Below are 22,559 nucleotides of genomic sequence, written 5' to 3'. Positions count from 1 at the left end.
CAGCTGTGTGCCCTTGCAGCAAGGAAGGCAAAGTGTGCCCAAGGCTGCCTCAGCAAGAGAATAGTTAGCAGATTAAGGGATATGACTTTTCTATGATTCTGTAATTCTAAGGAAGAAAACATTCATAGTTATCCTTGAGATGCTTCTCAAGGTATCATAGTGAAAATTAATTCACCTGTTAGACACAGCTGAAAAGGAGCAGCTCTGAAACCTGAAATCCTGAGGCAAGGTTTTGGCTGAACCATGTGCTTTTTACTTTCTGATTGAAATGACTTGTGACTATAGTATAAAATGACATGTTACCTCAGACTGCAAGAGGCAAAGAACATGTATGTTTTTGGCTGACTCAGTTCAGCTGAGAAGATACAACTCTGCAGTTGTTACTATCAGTAGATAACACAAAGTGATTTACAGTTGGGCTTGTAATCATATTGATTTAACTTGTTTATTCAGTGAACTAAGTTCAGCTGACTGAAGGCCATTGCAAGCACATTAGGAGCTGGTACTGATTTAGCAAGATCAAAATTACTCAGTTAAATGACTTCAACTTTTCATGTAGACACTGAGCCTAAGATCCTTATTTTAACACTTTGTGTTTCAACTTTTTAAAGAAACGTTAGGGTCCCATCCTGTTCCTTTCCTCCACCAAAGGTGACTATAAATTAAAGCAACAACCTCAAAACCTAATATCCGATCTAAACCTCCCTTGGTGCAGCTTGAGTCCATTTCCTCTTGTTCTATCACTACTGACCTGGGAGAAAAGACCAACACCCACCTCACTACAACCTCCTTTCAGGTAGCTATAGAGAGCAATAAGGTCTCCCCTCAGTCTTTTCCAGACTAAACAACCCCAATTCCCTCAACCTCTCCTCATAAGACCTGCTCTCCAGACCCTTCACCAGCTTCGTTGCCCTTCTCTGGACACACTCCAGCACCTCAGTGTCCTTCTTGTAGTGAAGGACCGAAAACTTAACATAGTACTTGAGGTGCGGCCTCACCAGTGCTGAGTACAGGGGCACTGTCACCTCCCTGCTCCTGCTGGCCACACTATTCCTGATACAAGCCAGGATGCCATTGGCCTTCTCTGCCACCTGGGCACACTGCTGGTCCATGTTCAGCCGGCTGTCAACCAACACCCCCAGATCCTTTTCCTCCAGGCAGCGCTCCAGCCACTCTTCCCTAAGCCTGTAGCATTGCATGGGGTTGTTGTGGCCCAAGTGCACAGCTTTGCCTAAATCCAAGGCCCTCCACTTAGCAATTTTGTCCCTGCTTCTAGCAACTGGCTTCACATATCCTTGCTGGAGTAGTTATACCTGGATTGCAAGGAATGTTGTTCTTGCACGGTCAGGCTGGGCCCTTCCTTGGTCATATGGAGGGCTTACTACCAGTAGGTTGGCTACCAAACCCTGATGGCACTATTGTTGAACTTGGTCCAACTCTTCCTGCCAGCATCCAGAAGAGTTGGCAGAGTGAGGATGGTGTCACTGAAGCTGTCAGTGGAGCTGGCTTCTTCTGTTCACCTTTCCGCAGACCATGTTTTTGCTGAACCTCCCCTTTTCAGGCATCTGTATTCAAATGATAATCGTGCACTGTCAGTTTCTCTTCCAGGTGAGAAGGAATGGCGAACCCTTTCAGATCACCCTGGCATGGGGCTCAGACTGACACTGTATCCCATTGAGAGAGGTTAGTACTTTCTCACTATCAGAAATGGTTGTCCAGTGTCTTGGAGAGAATAAGAAAAGGCCCGATTACCACATTTGCCTCATGGCAAGGTTTGATGGTTATGCAATTATTAGGGCTTGTTGAGATGCTTAAAAATAGGTTGATGGTGCTAAACTGCTGCCAGAATACTGCTGTAGTTCTTTCTCCTGTACACAAGAGGGAAGCCAAACTGCCACTTTTAGGGTCTATGCAAATGATGTTCAACCAGTCCCATGTGTCAAATAAATGTTCTTTGATTTACAGGAATTGAATGAAGTATGAAGTTTGTCAAAGGAAACATAGTTCACTGTAACTAATTGTGAAATTGATACAACAGGCCCTGTAAGCCTCTGGAGAACACGCTTCACAAAAATGCAGACATCTCTTTCTGATTGAACACTTGCAAAAACGTAGCATGACTGGGACTGGTGTTCAAGGTCCAGATGTTCAAAGGCATTTAAATAATGTAGTTCCAATTCAGATTAATGAGATTTAGGCACATCAAAGACCTCTGGGATCCTGGGCCAAACAGTGTAGTATTTATGTCCTTTATTATCTAATATTATCAGACCTTGACAACATAACCATATGCTGTGGTTATTGGATTCAGGTCCGATTCCACTAAGGCACCTTGCCTGAAAGAGCAGGTGCTTTCAAGAGAACTGGGAATTCATATTTTCACTGACTGCTGCCAGTTGCTGAGTTACATAAGCAGAAACTCTGCCACAGGCTCTTTTATTCCAACATAAATATCCTTCGTCCCTATTGTGTATGTTTTTGTACTCTTTCCAGTGGAAGGGCAAATACACACATACATGCACACACAGCTCTATACAGACAAACACAGAATAGCAGAGAGAAAAATAACACAAATCTCCACTTACGGTTCTTTAAATAGCAGCTATAACATTTGCAATTTCCTTTTTAATTATACTGGGGTGAAAGTCTGGGCACAATTTCATATTAATTGGAGAAATGTTGCTGACATTCCATTCTCTCCTTTGGATATAGGCCCTTGTCTCTGTCAGCAAGTAGACTGTCATTACCTTGAAGGTGTTCAAGTTGGTGTCAAAAGCTGAAAATAGAATTAGGTGCTGTCTCTAATTAAAAAAAAAAAAAGAAAAGATTTTGTGGTTTTCATCACATAGTGAAGGGTCTTGCATAAGACAGTGATAAGAGAGGTTGACCAGGCACTGAGGTTCAGAACTGTACTCGAAATTACTTTCTCCATGATGAAAAGTAGTCCAATGGCTTGGATTTCCTGTTGAAAAGGTGGAGTATTTCAAAAGAGAAGGAGAGTCCTTTACATAAAGCATGTTTGGCACTGTTTGGCTGCTTGTGTTTCTATCCTCCTCTTGTCTCCTCTGTCCTTGCCACCTGAAACTGTAGCTCCAGCATGGAAAGCTCAGGATATGGTAGGACTCTCCTGTTGAGCTATGGTGCCTTCAACGAGGATTCACTCTGAGGCTGGAGCAGCACAGCAGCACTGACTCACATTAAGGCATGTTGGAATGAATCTCCTCAGGAGAAGCATGAGCACAGGGAATTAAGAACATTTTTGCAAGTTGTGTCCAAATGCCTATTTGGTGGGTTCATACCAATGCTTTAACTCTTAGTACTAGCTGGGCACCAGAGGCTGAGTTTCAAGATCTCATTGTTAGAGCCTACACAGTAATAAGAGAAGAAACATTTCTTTATCAAAAGCAGATTCAGGAAACTGCTGTTTCTCCCGTCTTCCTAAACCTGGATCCACATTTCCAAGCTTCAGAATTCCTTAATTTAAGCATTTTCTTGCAGCCCTACCTCAGTCCAGCAGTTAGGGATAAAGCTTTTATTAACGGAAGCACCAGGAGTTTCTCACCTACAGCAGCTGGAAGAGACTGCTGAATACTCTCCACATCGTGGCACCTTCATATCTTCCCACAGAGTTCTAATATTTGGCTTAAAAAGTCTATATATGTGGCAACATCTGCTACAGTCACAGAATATATTGCTGCAATCTGAAGCAGCTGCCTTTCAATTCTGAAGCTTAGAAAGTGAGTTTCCTCTCTTCCAGTTTGGTAGCTTCTGGAGGCAGTGAGAATACAGTCAATGAAGATTAAAGTGCACTTCTACTCACCAAATGTAGAAGACCACTTTGGATGAGAAGTGTTGTGTGATTAAAAGAAGTCACAGGAGATAAGTTTCCATATTTATGCTTGCTTTAGAGACAGCTAGACTGTCATGCACAACCCACTTTGCATTCAGTTCATCCACTCTATCGTCTGAAGGTAATTGCCTATATCACAGATGTTTTTGCTACCCTGGGGTACCATAGACCACACTAATGAAAAAAACCCAGCATTGGCACAGGCATTAATTTGTACAGAAATGGGCTAGAAAGTGGTGAGGCACATCAAGCAGTACAAGTCATCCAGCTGCAATTCATACAATTGCAGTTCAACTCATCCTAGCAGCTTCTGTGTGTTGTGCAAAACAGTCACCACCGAGCTTGATTTCCTCCTTCAGAAACCTATTTTTGTGCAGGAGCAATAAGAGAAGCAGCCGCATTTGGCCAGCAAACATACCATGTAAAATTGCTACAGTTCATGAAAATTGTAGCAAGTCTTTTTGTGCACAAATATAGGCTCCTGACTTGGCAGTGAAATGGAGTGACAGTGATTCACGGACACAGCCAGACATTCAAAGAGACATTCTTCTGGGAGTCACCAAAATGTCTCCATTTCATTTCTAGGTTTGGTCCAATGAGGAGTACTTGATTGCTCAGAGATAAGAAGGATGTGTTCAAATGGTGGAAGCAGGTGCAGGTGATCAAGGAGGAAGACGCAAATACCATCCAATTGTGCAGGGATGGGGTTAGGAAAGCCAAAGGCAACCCGGAATTGAATCTGGCAAAGGAGGTGAAGGCCAATTAGAAAGAATTTCACGTGTACATCAGCAGCAAAAGGAAGACCAGGAAAAACATGGGCCTGCTGCTAAATGGGGCACAGGTCCTGGTGATGGAGGACATGAAAAAGGCCTATGTACTCAATGCCTTCTTTACCTTGGTCCTTACTGGTGAGATTGACCTTCAGCAATCCCAGGCCCCTCAGGCAAGAGGGAAATTCTGGAGCAAGGAGGGATTACCCTTGGTGAAGGAGGAACAGGCTAAATGTTTAGACAGACCAGACATACACAAGTCTGTAGGAAAGATGGGGTGCACCAAAGAGTGCTGAGGAAGTGGGCTATTGTCTTTTCAAGGCCACTTATGGTTATCTTTGAAAGGTCACAAAGGGGGTTTCTGAAGACTGGAAGAGAGCAAAAGTCACCCCCATATTCAAGAAGGGCAAGAAGGAAGACCCAGGAACCTACAGGCCAGTCAGCCTCACCTTGGTCTCTGGGAAGATGATGGAGCAAATAATCCTGGACACTATTTCCAAGCACATAATGGACAATAAGGTGAATAGAAGTCAGGCTGGCTTTACAAAGGAGAGATCATGATTAACCAACCTAATATCTTTGTACAATGACATCACTGGCTGGGTGAATGAGGGGAGAGCTGTGGATGTTTTCTACCTCAACTTATTATGGTTTTTGACATTGTGTCCTGTAACATCTGTGTAAACAGGCTGACAATGTACTTGTTAGATAAGTTAACAGTGAGGTGGATTGAAAACAGCCATGCCAAAAGCATTGTGATCAGTGGCACAAAGTCCGTCTAGAAGCCAGGTACTAGCAGTGTACCACAGGGATGGGTACTCGGTCCAATCTGTTTAACATCTTCATTAATGACCTAGATGATTGGGCAGAGAGCACCCTGAGCAAGTTTGCAGATGATATAAAACTGGGAAGAGAGACTAGTGCAGCTGTTGGCTGTGCTGCCGTTCATAGGGACCTTGGCAGGTCAGAGAAGTGGGCAGAGAGAAGTCTCATGAAGTTCAACAAAGGGAATTGCAAAGTTCCTCACCTTGGGAGGAATTACTCCATGTGGCAGTACATGCTGAGGCTCAATCACCTGGTAAGCAGCTTGGCAGAGAAGGACATGGTGGTCCTGGTGGACACCACGTTGACCATGAGCCATCAATATGCTCTTGTGGTAAAGAAAGCTAATGGTTTCCTGGGTTGCACTAGAAAGAACATTGCCAGCATGTTGAGGGAAGATATCTTTCCCCTCTACTCTAATGGTTTTGGAGCCTGGCTCTGTTTTGGAGCTGAATGTGACAAGATGAAGGCCCTAGTGAGTGGTTTGAGGCAATGGCATCAGGGAGAAATGTGGGATCTGGCCCTTGTATAAAGGCATACATCAAATCAGCAGGGCCAGGATTTATCTCTGCATCTTCACACAGTCAAATTTGGGCTTGTAATTCCATTCCAGACAATGAGATCAGTGGCATTTCAAGACATATTTTTCCTCTTTATTCCCCATGCAGCCCTTCTGTCACCCAGGATATGCACAGAAAGGATAAAAACACCTCCAATGCCGCTAACTGCAGATAGCACAGACCGCTTGCTTATTGCCTGGGCTCTACCTGGGCAGCTGTATTTCACACACAGACATTTCTTATTCTAAGCAGAAATCGGGCCCATTTGTTTTGGCAAGATGTTTGCCATCAATTACAAGCAGTTTCACACTGCTTTCTGTTCGTTTCCATCCCAGCTGTAGAATTTACTTTTTTTTTCCAAGGGAACAGGACTATATGGAATACCAAGTCCTACATTTCTATGTTGCTGAAATTGAATCAAGGTGTTGCTACATTTGCCACATTTGTGAATTAAAGCAGTTACAGTATATTACTTGAGATGGAACCCACACATAAGCTTTGTTTTTCCTTTAATTAAGTCTTAATTTTAAAAAAGTCCGCTCCTCCCCCCCCCCCCCCGCCCCTATTTGGGGGGAATGGAGCAAATGTTCTTTTTTCCAGACTAGAGAGATACCCCATGAAATTATTCAGAAATTCCTAGGCATCTCTGGGTTTTCTAACTCTTCTTTCACATAACTTTTGTATTTTTCTCTTGCGAGTGGGGAAAACAATCGCTGTTCGATGAACAGAATCTGATGAGATATAAAGTAGCTCAGTGCGAGATTTCTTCCTGAATGAAAGGTTGCCTTAGACTTGTAAGTGATTGTTTGCCTGGTATCTGTTTATTCATTTCAAATTCATGAATATTTCAATTCCTCCTTTAGCTGGGGCAAAACCAGAAAAGATTAAAAGCTCTTCATTCCCAGACATGCCCCTCATATTTCACATCACCTAAAACCAAGAAGGACTGAGAGACTGTTTTCAACCAGTTCAGCTTCCAAACGGATAATAACAATAGGCATGGGCTTATTTTGCATATCATACTCTGATGAGACCAGAGACATTAAAGAGTTCCTTCTGTGGCTGGAGAAAATCCTCTTTCCCTCTGTCAGAAATTGCTGGCTTGGAGAATGCATAAAAAAATCTAGTGGTTAGGATATCTATTGAATCTGAAAGAAAATTATTTTCTCAGGGTAACTTCATGACTAATTTTCATAGCCAGCTTTGTTATGCAGAACAGACATTCCTTCAGAGGACTTTCAGACTGCAAAATTTCACAGCAATGCTCAATCCTAGCAGACACCCTTGCCCTAAACTTTTATTACAATATCGACACCATCTGGTGAGCTAAGCATAAGTTAGACTCTCAAAATCAGTAATCCTAGTGCTGCCTGGTTTTCATGGCCTTTCACTCGTGTATGTCAATGGGTGATGTCCTGGATTCTGACACCACATGCCAATACTACCACCACAGCCTCTTTATAATTAAGCTGCAGTCTACTGATGGGAAATGCATCATGCCTGATACTGAATTCTCAGACAGTTGCCACAGGGAGGAAGTACTTAAGACATGAAACTACAGGCCTAACCAAGGATATCCTGAGTAATAAGGCATCCTGACCTGAAATGGATACCCATTTCCCAGGAAACTACGAGCTTTTCCACTGGAGAAAGCCCACAAAGCAGTGCTGGGATCAGACTGAAATGGTTATGCAGGGACACTTAGGTTTCTCTGAATGACGGGAAAAGGCCCAGGCACAAGCTGACGTTTGCCACAGACACCTACATATCAGCAGAGCAGTTAATGGCCCTTAGGATGGTTAGTGGCCTCTGGGCGCAGGAAAAGCTTAGAGTGACAACCCTAGTTGTTGGCACATTCTCCTGCATCTCTCATTACCCTGTGCCGAGTTCCTTTACCCAGGCTGCAGACACTCCTGCCCTCATCTTGTGGACTGAGAACCTCCTGCAAATCTGGTCAACCATCATTGATATGTGGCAGAAGCTGGAAGCGCACTGCAGGATGTCTTTGTGATCAGGAGGGCTGCTTATTTTTGAAGAATGGGGAATATGCTTTTGCATTGCATCTCCCTGAGGTCTTTTTTTCCAGTCTAGGACAAGATGGAACAACCTTTTACTTCTCAGTGAGGCCCCAACCCCCACCCCCAGCAAGGTAGCAGCTTGGAAATAGTGTCCTGTGCCCACGCGCAGCTGTCTGAAATGCTCTCCTGTCCTGCACTGTTAGAAAATCTTCATGCACAGCCATGTGCTTAGAGATATTGCAAACATTGCTTTTCATTTGGTGCTGCTAAAAGGACCAGCAAATAGTAACTTCTTGTACTTACCAGCTCCTAGTGGTTTGAGAAACTTCAGCACTTGTGTCATGGTTTTGGCACCAAAGACACTTACTGGTTCTTCGTTCATTTCCATAACATGCAGAGACTATCAGGACACAAGGAAGGAATTTGTGTTCTCTTCTTGTCTGGAAGTTGAGTTCCAAACTCCCTGCTGTTCCCTTCCTTCCAGAAATGGTAAAGCATTGCCCATATAAGGAAGAAGAGCCCTCAGTTAGAATAGAATATTTTCAGGGCTGACCAAAAGTTAAAGTATGTTATTAAGGGCATTTTCCAAATGCCTCTTAAACACTGACACCAACCACCCCTCTAGGAAGCCTGTTCCAGTGTTTGACCTCCCCTGGTGCAGCTTTGAACTATTCCCATGTGTCTTATCACTGGACCCCAGGGAGAAGAGATCAGCACCTCCCTCTCCACTTCCTCTCCTCTAGAAGCTGTAGAGAGAAATGATGTCACACCTCAGCCTTCTTTTCTCCAAACTAGACAAACCCCATGTCCTCAGCTGCTCCTCACAGGACATGGCTTCTAGCTCTTTCACCAGCTTTGTTGTCCTCCTCTGGACACATTCAAGTGCCTCAACATACTTCTTAAATTGTGGTGCTCAGAACCACATATAGTATTCAAGGTGAGGCCACACCAATGCTGAATACAATGGGATAATCACCTCTTTCGACCAGCTGGTTATGCTGTATTTGATGCACGCCAGCATGTGGTTTGCCCTCTCGGCTGCCAGGGCACACTGCTCATTCATAATAAGTTTAGTGTCAATCAGTACCCCCAAATCTCTTTCTGCAGGGCTGCTTTCCAGCCACTGCTCTCCCAGTTTATACTTGTGTCTGGCATTCCTCCATCCCAGGTGCAGAATCCAGCATTTGGACTTGTTAGATATCATCCCATTAATCATTGCCCAATGCTCCATTCTATCTATATCCCTCTGCAAGGCCTCTTGTCCCTTGAGAGCACCTCCCAGTTCAGTATCACCAGCAAACTTGCTAACAGTGCATTCAAATCCTGCACCCAGATCCTTGATAAATATATTGAACAGAACTGGCCCTAGAGTTGAACCCTGAGGAACACCGCTGGTGAGCGGTCACCAGCCAGATGTAGCTCCATTCACTACAACTGTTTGAGCCCTGCTTCTCAGCCAGTTCTTCACCTAGTGCACCATGAACCCGCTCATCCCACAGTTGGACAACTTGTCCAGAAGGACGCTGTGAGGGACAGTATCAAAACCTTTACTAAAATACAGAAAAACTACATCCACCACCTTCCCTTCATCCCCTAGGTGGGTGACGTTATTGTAGAAGGACATCAGATTGATTAAACAGGACTTTTCCTTTGTGAATCCATGTTGGCGGTGCCTGATGATTCCATTGGTTTTTACATGCCTTTCAGTAGTACCCAGTAAGATCTTCTCCATAATTTTTCCAGGTACTGAGGTTAGACTAACAGGTCTGGAGTTCCCTGGGTCTTCCCTCATGTCCTTCTTGTAAATTGGAATAACAGTGGCCAGCTTCCAGTCAGCAGGGACCTTCCCAGGCTCCCAAGACCTTTGGTAGAGGGTCAAGAGGAGTCCTGCCATAACATCCACCAGCTCCTTCAGAACTCTGGGATGCATCCCATCAGGCCCCATGGACTTGTGAACATTCAGCTGATACAGTTACAATTTCAGTGTTCACAAATGGAAAGTTACTGTTCCTACACCCACAGCCCTCCTGCTCAGGGGACTGGGCAGCCCAAGGTCTATCAGTATTATTAAAGACTGAGGCAAAAAAAGCATTGAATGCCTCTGCTTTTTCTTCATCCCTGTTAGTCAGATGGCCAACTTCAACAAGTATCAGTCAGTCCAATGTTTTCTTTAGACCTCCTCTTGCTATTAATGTACTTAAAAAAGCCCTTCTTGTTATCTGACACAACACTGGCCAATTTCAACTCTAACTGATCTTTGGCCTTTCATGTCTTCTCCTCGCATATACAAACCACACCTCTGTAATCTTCCTGCAAAGCTTGGCCTTGTTTCCAGAGATCATCCAATTTCTTTCTCCTCCTGAACTCCATGAGGAGTTCCCTGTTCAGCCAAGCTGGTCTTCTGCCCTGCTTGATTGACTTATGACACAGTGGAATTGCCTGCTCCTGTGCTTCTAAAAAGTGGTTCTTGAAAACTGGCCAGGACTTGTGGACTCCTAAGCCTTCACAAGCAGATTCCCGGGATACTCCACTAAATATCTCCCTGAATATCTTAAAGTTTGCTCTCCTGGAGCCCAGGGTACACTTTGCTACACTGTTTTCTCATTACACGGAACATTTTAAACTCAACCATTTCATGATCACTGTGGCCAAGACAGCCACTGGCCAGCACATCCCCCATGAGTCCTTCTCTACTCACAGATAGCAAGCCTAGGAGGGCATCTTTCCTAGCTGGGTCACTGAGTACCTGTGACAAGAAGTGACCTCGTACAACCTTCAAGAATTTCCAAGATCTGCTTGTCACAGCAGTATGATATTCCCAGTTGATGTCTGGGGAGTTGAAATCTCCCATAATGACAAGGGCTACAAATCCAGAAATTTCTCCTAATTGCCTATAGAATAACTCACCAGTGCTTACATCTTGGATGGCTGATTGGTAGTAGAGACCAACTACAACATTGCCTTTGTTTTCCATCCCCCTAATGCTCACTCAGAGACTTTCAACCATATCATCACTAAGTGTAAAGGCTGTACAATCAAATGTCTGCCTTACATACAGTGTGACACCTCCACCTCGCCTGCCCTGCTTATCCCTCCTGAACAGCCTGTAGCCCTCCATCCCAGCACTCCAACTGTGGGACTCATTCCACCAAGTCTCACTAATACTAATGATTTTGTACATCTGGGAACTGACCAGTGCTTCCAGTTCATCCTGTTTGTTTCTCATACTGCATGCATATTAGAAAACATACACTGTGGAGAGTTGGTGCCCCTTTTTTCATTATTAAAAATACGCAGGATTATCAAAAGAAAACTGCTGTTAATACTAGTATAGTTATCATAGATTTGCTAGAGCTGACACTAATCTCAAGCTTTGCAAAACACAATTTTATTCCAGGAAGCTCTTGGAAATATGTGCAACTGTATGTTGATTTTATGTCTCTTTGGCACAAGTGTTGCTTTGCCTGTTAATTGCACACCTGCATGTCACAGTCTAAGTTGCTTCCTTATTTAAGGCACATGACAATCTACCCAGCTGCTTGGGTTTTGCGCACATGTTTCTGCAGCCTGAACTGAACTGTCGGGATAATCTTTTCCAATATACCTGTCTTCTCTTCCCAGCCTACTGAGGCTGGAGAAGATAAGTTGTCTTTCTACCTGTCAGGTTAGCCAATCTGAGCTCAGTTAACGGTCCAAGAAAGAAAAATTCCAAATTTCAGGATTATTTCCAGAGAAAAGTACCCACTTTTCATATATTAAGATGAAAAAGACAGCTGAAGAGTGCTAGTGCAAAAATCAGCAAAAGCATTTAGGATAGCCAACTGTTTCCTAGGATGTAAGTAAACATACTGCTGTCTTGACCAAGATGTTAACCAATCATGTTTAGCAGTAGATACTGACTTTGCGTCATAGAGGTAAGAGAACGGAATGTATAACTGCAGTGGTAAGTATCAAAGTTCTGGTCAGCAAAGCAAGAACAGTTAGTTATATTTTGGTTGCTATAGGGAGAGGAGTTTTACTCATGGCTGAAAAGTATGGTTTTGCACTTCAGCCAAGATCACCTAATAAAGAGATGCTGCTGAAAGAGGTGCTAATAATCACTCCACCTCAGCCCCTTGATCTGCTCTCTTCCGTCAAACCAAGTGATTGCGTACCAGAGCTAGTGAATGAAGTAGGAATCTTAATTTCTTTTAAAACACAGTCTTTATTTGCTACAGAATGGCTACTGGAGGTGGTTCCCATATAGCTGTACAGCCCTAACTGTGGCGTCCATTCAAAGATGATGCCACCAAGGGAGAGGGGTAAACCCTTAAGATATCTGTACATCAGGGATGGTTTATGCCATTACAGCAGCAGGACTCCTTTCACAACCTCAGGGTCCTACCAGGGAAATGTAGAGGACAGGAGAATAAACTAGTGTTCTTGGCAGTATACTGAAGTTAGTAGTATGTCAGTTCATATGATAACCCTAGGCTGTACTGTATACTGGGCTTCCCCAAATCTGTTTTGTCCATGTGTCTATGGGTATCATCACCTGCTCAGAAGGGCTTTCATATCTGTTCTGTCTGGTTGCAGATGTACCCTTAGCATGCCAGACCACAGGAAAAGGCAAGTATAAGCCTTGAGGTATGCATCCTCCCATTCCAGCTATGCATGATCAGTTCTTGAAAATAAGGTGACAGCTGCAAATGAAAAAACTGTAAGTATTGTAGGAGATAATATCTCTCCTACTGTGACTTGCCACCTCTCTCCTATCACGTGTCTAGATGATGTAGTCCTTACAACGCAGAGCATAACCTCAGAAGTGGGACTGGTGAGAATCTTGACAACTATTCAAACATCTCAAAACTTCTTTAACTGTCAGAAAAATGGGTGGAGAACAGCAGGGCAACACTTCCCTCTCAGCAAACTGTAATAATCTGAAATGCATTTCATTTGGGAGAAAATAATTTCTGTATTAAACTGTAACACTGAATTTTGAAGAAGGTTAAATTTGCATTTCCCCTGTGGAAAGTTTTGTTTCTGTCTGCTGTTTTCCTATTACATCTGCTCACATCAGCCCCTAGTAGTGACTCGTGTCAGAACAGCCCACTTGCTTCTGGCTGAATTACGTGGCAATCCTTTAGATAAAATCTAATTCCTGTAGCTCAAGAAAACAGAATTAGTCCTTGCCTGCCAGGCCTTGTTGTGGTCTGTATACTTCATCAAGGGTATTAGCAACACGACACAGTGACATAAACCTTCATCCAATACACTGAGCCAAGTCATGGCATGCAAGGATATAAGAAGGTAAAAAAGGTCACCAGAGCCAAACCTGGTATTTAAACTTTTCAATAAGGTAAATCAGAAAGAAATTGTCCTTGAGGGGTAGCTCAGTCTTGCCATCTTAACTTCCCCACTTGCTCAGTTAAAGTGCAAGTAGCTAATGATAGCCACAGTGATATGCAAAGAGGTTGCCAATAATGCTCTGTTTTGAAGATGTCCCAGTCTTAACAGATGGTAGTTGTGTAAAGTGGGGTGATAGATTTATCCTTTAAGTTCCTTGCAGCAGTTATTTTGGCTGCAGTTTTTGTATCAAAGTCAGCTCCATCTTCCATTAGTGGAAACGTATGTGCTGTAGAGCTGGTGTATTCCTAAATGAAAGCAAATTTCTGGTAGCATTCCCACTCACTTCAATGGGAGCTCAGCAGGGTGAGCCAGGCTGCTCAAAACAGCAACCATGCAAGAGGGGAACTCCTGATTGCCACAAAAAGCAAAATAGACAAAAAGTCTGCACTCTGGCTGACTCTAAAGTTGCATACCTAAGAGAACAAGTCAGGCTGTTGCAGAAGTCTCAGGATATATTAAACTGATTTATTCAGAAGGCAAACACCATGAATAACTGACAAGCATATTTGTTTAGGCCATGATCCATGAATTGCCAAAAGGGAAGCAGAGATAATATTGATCAAAAGTGGTGGCAAGATAAGGACATGCCAAACTGCTTTGCTTTATCTTTGTCCTGAACAAGACTACATATGAACAAATCTCAAGCTTCATTAAGAAACCTTTCAGGCAAAGCTTTTCTTAAACAACCTCTCCATTTGTCTCCCTCCACCAAGATAAATATTTTCTCCTTGTTCTTAAGGCAAACCTTCCCTCTCACTGAGTCTTGCAATGTGACAAGCCTACGTAATCCACTCTATGAGAAGATCTCCAATATTATTTGCATGATATTGAGCAGCATAAGGTGACAATTCAGGCAGAGGTATTTGAAAAATCCTGGAGAGTAGATTTTCTTGTTTTTCAAGCAGAGAAGGCTTGCGATGAGTGAAAAACAGGTGAGAACATTAACATGTAGATGAATAGGGAAGATGCTACAGTAATGGAATGAGGGTATGTTATGAAAGGAATGAGAAATTTATAATAATTTTCGCATGTTTCTCAGAAGGTGAGACAAAATGGAAGACAATAAAAACATGCTTCCACAGGTAATTACTCCTCTATTTTCAAACAGCGCGTTTGCTGAATGTGCGTATTTATTAAAAAAGAAGCCTAGAAATTCAAAGTACTATTTTGAATTCTATATTCTTATGTATTTGCAGTAACACACAGAGTAAAAAACCCCCATCTTTCTCTGTGAATGTGCTAGCTTTTCATTGTAATAATGCTTAACAGAATAGGTAGCAACACTGAGTTGCTGCTGTAGCTGGTGACAGACATTATTGAACAGAGACTACCACACAAAATAACATATTATGTCTTGGTAGAGTAATGCACATAATGTCTTTAGGTATTTGGAAAAAAAACCAAAACAAAACCCAAAGTAGTTCAGGGTTTTACATAGCACACCTTAAGAAAGCAAACCCTTTAATAAGAAGCTATCCATGTATTTAAGGACCTGAACCATGATTCAGATGGTTGAAACTCCTGCTTGACCTCAAGCTTCCTCTGCCAACTTGACCAGGATACTTAGTGTCACTTCAGTTCCCTTTGAAAAAGCAGATCATCTGTCTTCATACTTGGGTGTTATGAGGGATAATTTTCCAAACTTTTTCCATGGGGTTTTCTGATACTATCATGTTGATAACATTGAAAGATGCACAGTCCTAAGTGAAAATGAAGGTTCCTTCTTCACCTATTCTCATGGCGTGGCCACTTTGACTATGGGGAGCCATTTAACTCCATCTGGCTGCACTGCATTCTTCATACCCATGGCTTAAGCAAAGGCCACAGGAGCATGAGACCCAACTGGCAAGCTGCTTTTGTGCTTTCCCTCATTCAAACCATGCTTCATGGGTCACATATGGCTCAGGCAAGAAAAGGTCATTCTGGGACAACCTCTTCTTCCTTTGGGAGTCAGAGGTTAGTCAGCAATGGAGGCAGGGTTGCTGACAAAAGAAGCAAACCCTGTGTTCACATATAGAGAGTCCCATAAGAATGGGACTTCCAGTGAATGCCACTAGGCCATCTAACATCTTATCACTAGGGTACAGCTGAATAGTGAAAGTGTTAAAAAAAGTCTAATAGAGTCTGTTGACAAAATACACTGAAGTGGGCAGCAATCTTGTCTGAGCATTGCTGAAAACTGACATTGGGAAGGTGGATGGCCCAGGCATGGAGATCTGATGTTGAGGAAAGGGTGCCTGCTCTGCCACAGAGGTCTAGCATTGCCTTTGTAAATCATTTAGCCATCCTAAAATGAACTGACACCATTAGTAGGTAAGCATCCAGGCATGGAGCCAAGGTTCTCTCTACAGCAGAGTAGCTGTCAGACCACCTGAACTTGTCGCTTGCTCATCATCATGGTGGAGGGATTTATCTCTCACATGGACAGTGCTGAGGCTGTGACCACCCTGCATTGCTTATCTGACATGTGGCAGTAGTATCACAGGTATTTTGGAAAGCATGCCGCAGGACTAGATTTGATCGTAAGGATTATGGAAGGAACAGACAAACATTTGGGTGATATCTGGGCATGTGAGAAATGCAAGTGGTGGCATTAGCATCATCTCAGGCAGGACAGGGCAGATTTCTTTCCTTATTTATCATTTTTCACTTTGGGACAATATTGCAATCATCTTAGCAGCAGAAAGATAACCTATTTTCTACACATTTTATTAACAAGCTTGTCTCTTTTCCTTGAAGTATGAATACACAATGCCTATCCCTCCTCCACCACTGCCATCCCAGCAGACACCACTTCAACCCCAGCAATGTAGGTTACAAGCACAAGCCCCATTGCTGTAGCCTGCCAAACAAGCCCAGTCCAGCACAATGAAGCACAGCCACTTGTTCTACAGGGGCGGTGGCCATTTCACCAAGGAGAACTTTCAGGGGTCCAGCAACAGCTGGCACCTGCCAGAAGTCAACAGCAGGTAGTTTTCATATACACAGGCTCATTGAAATTGCTCCTTTCTTTTGGCTTGACAAGTCTCTGGACAGGTTCTGCACTAGGGGTAGCTTGCCAGACTCATTCCTGCACTTCGACTCACTGAAATAAGACAGTGTTTATTTTGATTGGGAATGGTAGTGGCAAGATTCTTACCAGAGCTAGGGTGATGTCAGTGTTTATCACTGTATCTCTACCCTTTCTGGTGCCAGTTCAGTCTGGATAAAATCTAATGAATGTCAATGGAAATAAGGAAATAATTTTGCTGGTGATGACCATCATGCAAATCAGGACAGAATATATCCTCTGAGATCTTTAACTGGAGTAAGCTTATGGTCATTTTGCTCAGAAAACTGACTCTGCAAGATGAATATGGATAGATACTCAGGCTGCCTTATTTAACAGAAACCCACTGACAACTCTGAGGGCTGTGGTTCTTAAGAACTTGAAGAGCTTGAGAACTTGGTTGTATATCCTACAGACAAAGGCTGGCCTGCAATACCCCTTTCCCTGTGAAGTCTAAGATTTTTGTCTATAGAAGATGGTACTCCATACACCATGTCATAGCATAATTTTATCTATCTTTATGCCACCAGCCTCAAAATAAACCCTGTTAACACATGGGTTTATTTCAGGAAATAAAATAATGCAGGTGCTAAAGAAGACCTAGTGTGCTTGAAAGCTTGTGTATTTTTCCAGCTTTATCAGTTGCTTTAGTAACAGATATTATCTTTTTTTTCTCCCTGACAAAACATGCCTTATTTTTTTGCTTGAAAATTTCCTTGCTATTGAAAATGTGCAAAGAGCAGCAGGAGATTCTGTGAAGAAAAATCAGGGAGCGAAAGTGCTCTCTTCATATAGATATGTTCTTCAGCCAGGCCAAACACATTCCACTAATGCAGTATGTCATTTAACATTTCTTCTCTTTTGCTGTCTGTTAGCTGATTCTCTCTCTGTTCAGCAAGACTTAGTCTTTTTCAAGTATGAACACTAAATGCTTTTTTCTAAACTAATGCAGTTAACAGCACTGAAATATTCAGGACATTTGAGTCCCAAGGTGAGCACAGATTTTAATGTATAGCCTTCCTAGGTACTGTAACACAATTACGTTTATACCAAAGTTTTGTAGGAACTCCTGGTTGGACTAAATTTTCATATTCTCAGTCAGAACTAAAAATCAGCTGACATGTCTTTTCCTTTTTTTTTTCCCCCAGAAACAGTAAGTCAGAAAAGCATCCATCTGTGTAAAAAAACTATTGTAAAGGCAAGCCATAAATTGTCCTCAAGTGTCTCAATGCTGCTTTCAGCTGCACCTACATGAACGATGTAGGCAGACACATCTTTGCCATGTCTGCTCTTGCTGATGGCGAGACACAAACCAGCTCTCTCCCAGAAGCTGAATAGTCACATTCAGCATATGCGCAGCCCTGAGCTAATACATTTAAATGGCTCTAGCCTGCAGACAGCAGGGCATACAAATGAAGCAGACAGGACCATCTATATTTGTCTGCGCGTGAAAAGTAGAGTTCTGGTCATTCTTTCCAGCATCCTCGGCACTGAACGCCTGCTAACAACAACTAATTAATATTTTCTTTTTCCTCTTGATGTACCCAACAGCATATCAATTAGTCCGGCAAGGAGAAACACAACAGACCCTACAACAACCAGTTATTTATTTCCCATGTCTTACTCTCCAATTCTTTCTGCTTTTACTTAGCCGCATCAGCTTAATTCACTGATTATTCTTGTTCGATTTATCTAGCTTTACCCTCAGCTGTTTCTCCTGCCCTATGCAGCAAACCAAGGCGTAAGTTTATTGTAATTTTTCTCACCCTCAGACAATTATCCTTTCAGTGGACATTGCTGCAGGTAAAATTCACCCTGAATTGAAAAGCCGATGTATTCAAAGCCATGGCTCACAATTTTATGTACTCCCCTTGCTGAATGATGGCCATTAAGCTTCAAGGTCTAGCAAATTTGTTTTAAAATTTGTTTCAAAATTTCTGCCAGAATGCCTTTTTCATTCAGTTTTCCTCTAAAAACATAATGTTGTTCAGTGTTGTAACACTTGCCTTGCCTGACTCATGCTCTACTGCCTTTTTATCAGGGTGTCCCTGCAAGGCTTGACCTAGGGAGCTCTGAAGAAATGCAGGTGAGTCATATCAGGGTCTGTTCCATTAGAAGGGACATCTGGCTCCAAGAGATCATAAAGCCAGACAGCCTGGACTTCTTGAATGTAAATTTCAGTGAAACTGTTCTGTGTATTCACAGTCTTCTTTTGGTCACAACCAAGGGCTTAATGATCTTTGGAACACATATTTGTGTAGAGGTTACTGTAAGATTAATGTACACAAAGTTAGATCACAAATGTTGTTCTTATTTTAAGACTTTCTTACACCACGGAAGCAGCAGGAGGAGGACAAATGTAAATAAGAATTCAAGTCCTGCAGTCTGGTCATGGAAGAAGCAGGTGTGGTAACTCAAAACCTTCATATTTTTCCAAGTGGACACTTACTGCTTTGGAAAATGACCAGAAAGAATCAATAATCATGATTTTAAATCCACACCCAGTGGTAATTTTCCCCCTCAAGCCTAAAGTCCACAGTTGAGGGCCATTTCCCATTTCAGGAACAAAGTGTTCACTGATAACAGGAGGTGGCAGGTGCTGGCAGTACATCTGACATGGCCGTAGGATAACAACTCTGGCTGGTCTGTGTAGCACCTGTTTCTGAAGGGATGCCACTCCAGTACCAGCTTCCATATCACAAATGCCTGTGGAGGATAGCTAGTCTTCTGCCTAGGCTTGCCAGTAACAGCTGACTGCACACATTAATGTGAAGCTGAGGAAATAACACTGTCCTTCCAACTTGCTTTTGCTTCAGGGAAGAAGAGTGAGTGCACCAGTCTCTGATGCCATGTTTCCCATTTTTATTGGTATATACAGTGGATTAGAAAAGGGGACCCAAAATCCAGCCCTCCAGGGAGATGTCAAAATTGAAGATTACTCACCAGCACCAGGACAAAAGCCACTCTTACATGGAGGTGTCAATCAGATGCAGGGAGGTTCTTCACCTCCTGGGGCTTTCCCAGCAGTCTGGGGGAGTGATGTCGACCTTCCAGATGGGATGCTGCTGGGCCACAGTGAGCCTGTGACACATGCTGAATGCAGTTTGCCAAGCTACCCTATGCATCCAGCAGGTTGGAGCAGGCGGATCCTTGAGGAAACAGACATCATTGCCAGGGCAGAAGGAATTGTTTCCCCCTGGCAGCCTTGTACCCTTCATTTTTATAGCCCAATCTCTCTGGAGGTCCAGGAAGAAGTAAATATGTATCCTGCCTTGTATTATGATGCCTTGCATACACCTCAAATGTAGGAAATGAAGCCCACCATTTACCGATCATGTGGGATTCTTCAAGAACCATAAAGCACCCTGCTTCTGTACCATACATGTGTTTTCATGATACATTGGCAAAGGAGATCTAGTAACCTGTGTTTCTGGGGCTTGCAATAAAGCATTAATTATATTAACCAATGTATACATCTATGGAGGCTCTTATGCAAAGGTTTTTCTTTCTGTATTTTTTGGGAGGAGGAAAAATGTGATTAACAGTGAATTTTGTTAATGCAGTGAATTACTGTAAGTGCGCATGTAGGGTGGTATGTACTCAACTTTTCCTGTTAAATGTCCCCTTGGCAGCAAACAGAAATGTATCTTAAAACGACAAATGCTTTTGTGACATCCTTTTGTCCTGGGAGACTGTGTCTCTTTATGTATGATATAGGGTATTATCTGAGAACAAGGTAGTGTTTAAGTAATAAAGATTTATTCTACCATGCATTTTGCAGCTGCTTTTTGAAAAACAAAACAAAAAACCCAACCAAAAAACCACAAACAAAATAACCACCAACAACAAAAAAACCCAAACCAAACTAAAACCAAATCCAAACCACTTCAAATCCTGAATGTGAAAACAGTAGATGGAAGATGAGATGCTGTTCCAGATATCCAAGAAACACTGCCTTTGCTTTCAGAAACACACAGCCAGATCTACAACATAGTCTTCAGGCTGTGCAAGCAGTGTCTGGGGCAGCTTGCTGTGCCTACATGCTGCATGTCAGCATGGCAGGGCAAGGCTTCTGCCACAGCTGTGTTCAAGCACAGAGACAGCAACTTGAGCAGTATTGCCAGTGTGAACTTTAATCCATTACATCCATCACACCTCTTCAGAGCAGTTTGCATCAAAATTGAAATGACGTGGAAAGTCAAAGCATTTCTGATATGGAAATGCCAGATTAGGAAGGGGCACTGGCTGGGGAGAATAGGTTGAAGTCCCAGGGACACACGTTACTTCTATGACTGATAGCTTCTGTCTCTGTCACATTACTGGAGGTAAATAGCAGAAGTGTTGTGTTCCTTAGACTCTTCTGTGGGACACTGGAGAAATATCCTCCTTTCTCAATAAACAGGTCTATCCTGAAGCCTCTATTTCTTATATCTCTACAGACTCCCTTGTGTCATATGTGTCAAGGTATTTCAGCCCACTGTCATCTGGGGAATGTGGCAGCAAATGACTCTTAGTTATGGGATAAGGGTGACATCCAGTGCTGAAATGCAAATATGAAGTATTGTATATCTTGTGTTGCTTGTGTTGCACAATGGCTACTGTGCATTTCTGCCCAGCAGAGGTAAGAGATGCACGTGCACGAGACAAAGACAGGCTGAGGACTGAGATGTGCAGAGATACTGAAGAGGAGCGCACCACACCAGCAAGGGCAAAGTCCAAGGAGAGGAATTTGCTAGTAAGTAAAGCAAAAGGGAGTAAAGAGAACAGGGATGGGGAGGGGGCACCAGAAAACAACATAGGCCCAGTTTTTTCCACCCCAATCAAACTTTTCTCACCTGCAGACAAGGTTGGGGAAGTTCTCCTCAATCTGGCTGAAAGTGGCAGAACAAGGTTCATCTGCATCTGCCACTCCGTACTGTGAGAAAAAGGTAATGATAAATATGTTGAATGTAAACCACACTGGCAGCTCTGTATCTGTTATTGGGAGCTACTGGGTTGTTTCAAAGGTCTAGATCATAGCAAATAATGGTCTCAGAAGGCTCCGTGATTACACAAGGAATTTGCACTTCTGCAGCTTTTCATAATCTATTTGAACCTCATTCAAGCATTTCTAAACCAAGTGCATTGGATCAATCAAAAAAATATGTAACAATTGTGTAATATGAGCCTCTCTCTTGGGTATTTCTTCTCATCTAACACTTTTCAGAGCACTTGGGCAGTCTTACAGTAGTCTGTCTGGTTATCATACTCATTCATGGTAAGGGAGTTCTTTTTTCCTCATATTATAGACGTACAAATCAAAATGCAAAGGGACTTGCTCAAGTGCTTTCAGGTGAGTGAGAAGAATCAAGGAAGGTGAAAAGAAACAAGGGTGCGAACTCCAGGCTTTAGTATACAGCTGATGTCCTAATTGCCTTTGGTCATGTTCTGGAAGGGAGGAATATATTTCCAATAGGTAATTCTCTTTCTCTATCCATTTCAAGAGAAAGGAAAAGCCACTAGGGGAAATTATAGAGGGGTATATGGAGATTTATCATGCTTCCATTTCCCAGGAGCCCAGTCCTGCAAGGTCATCAGTGTACACTGTTTATGTAAGTTAAGATTTATTGAAAGCACTTGCTTTCTTAGACCTCTTCCATGATTAGGAATGTCCAACGAATTTGGGGAAGGAGATGAGGAGCCTGGGATTTCTTTTGGATCATTTATTACACTGAAGGCTTCCCAGAGAGGACATAAATGAAAGCAAGGCCCATCAAAGCAGTTCCTTACAGAGAGAGCAGAAAGGATCAAATTTGACAGAAGAGGAGAAGAGCCAACAGTAAGAGGGTTTTCAGAAGGAACAGAGTAGCAGAGGAGGTACACAGAGCTTAAAAAGCATTCAAGAGGGGGTGTAAAAATGAATGTATCATGCAGTTAGTGCTGCTGCCAAAGTGTGGTATAAAACAAGACAGCTTATTACAGCAGCTCTAGAGACACTGACAGTACCCCTTTGCACAAGTTAGTGCACTAATTTGCCCCTTACCACCTTCTATCAGATATACTCTCTGTGATCTATTTCATCGTTGCTCCTTGACTGTATTAAGCATTTCCTTACACTTCCAT

The sequence above is a fragment of the Phalacrocorax aristotelis genome, chromosome Z, assembly GCF_949628215.1.
Source record: "Phalacrocorax aristotelis chromosome Z, bGulAri2.1, whole genome shotgun sequence".
In the NCBI taxonomy this organism is placed as follows: Eukaryota; Metazoa; Chordata; class Aves; order Suliformes; family Phalacrocoracidae; genus Phalacrocorax; species Phalacrocorax aristotelis.
Note: the sequence above shows the minus strand (reverse complement) of the source record.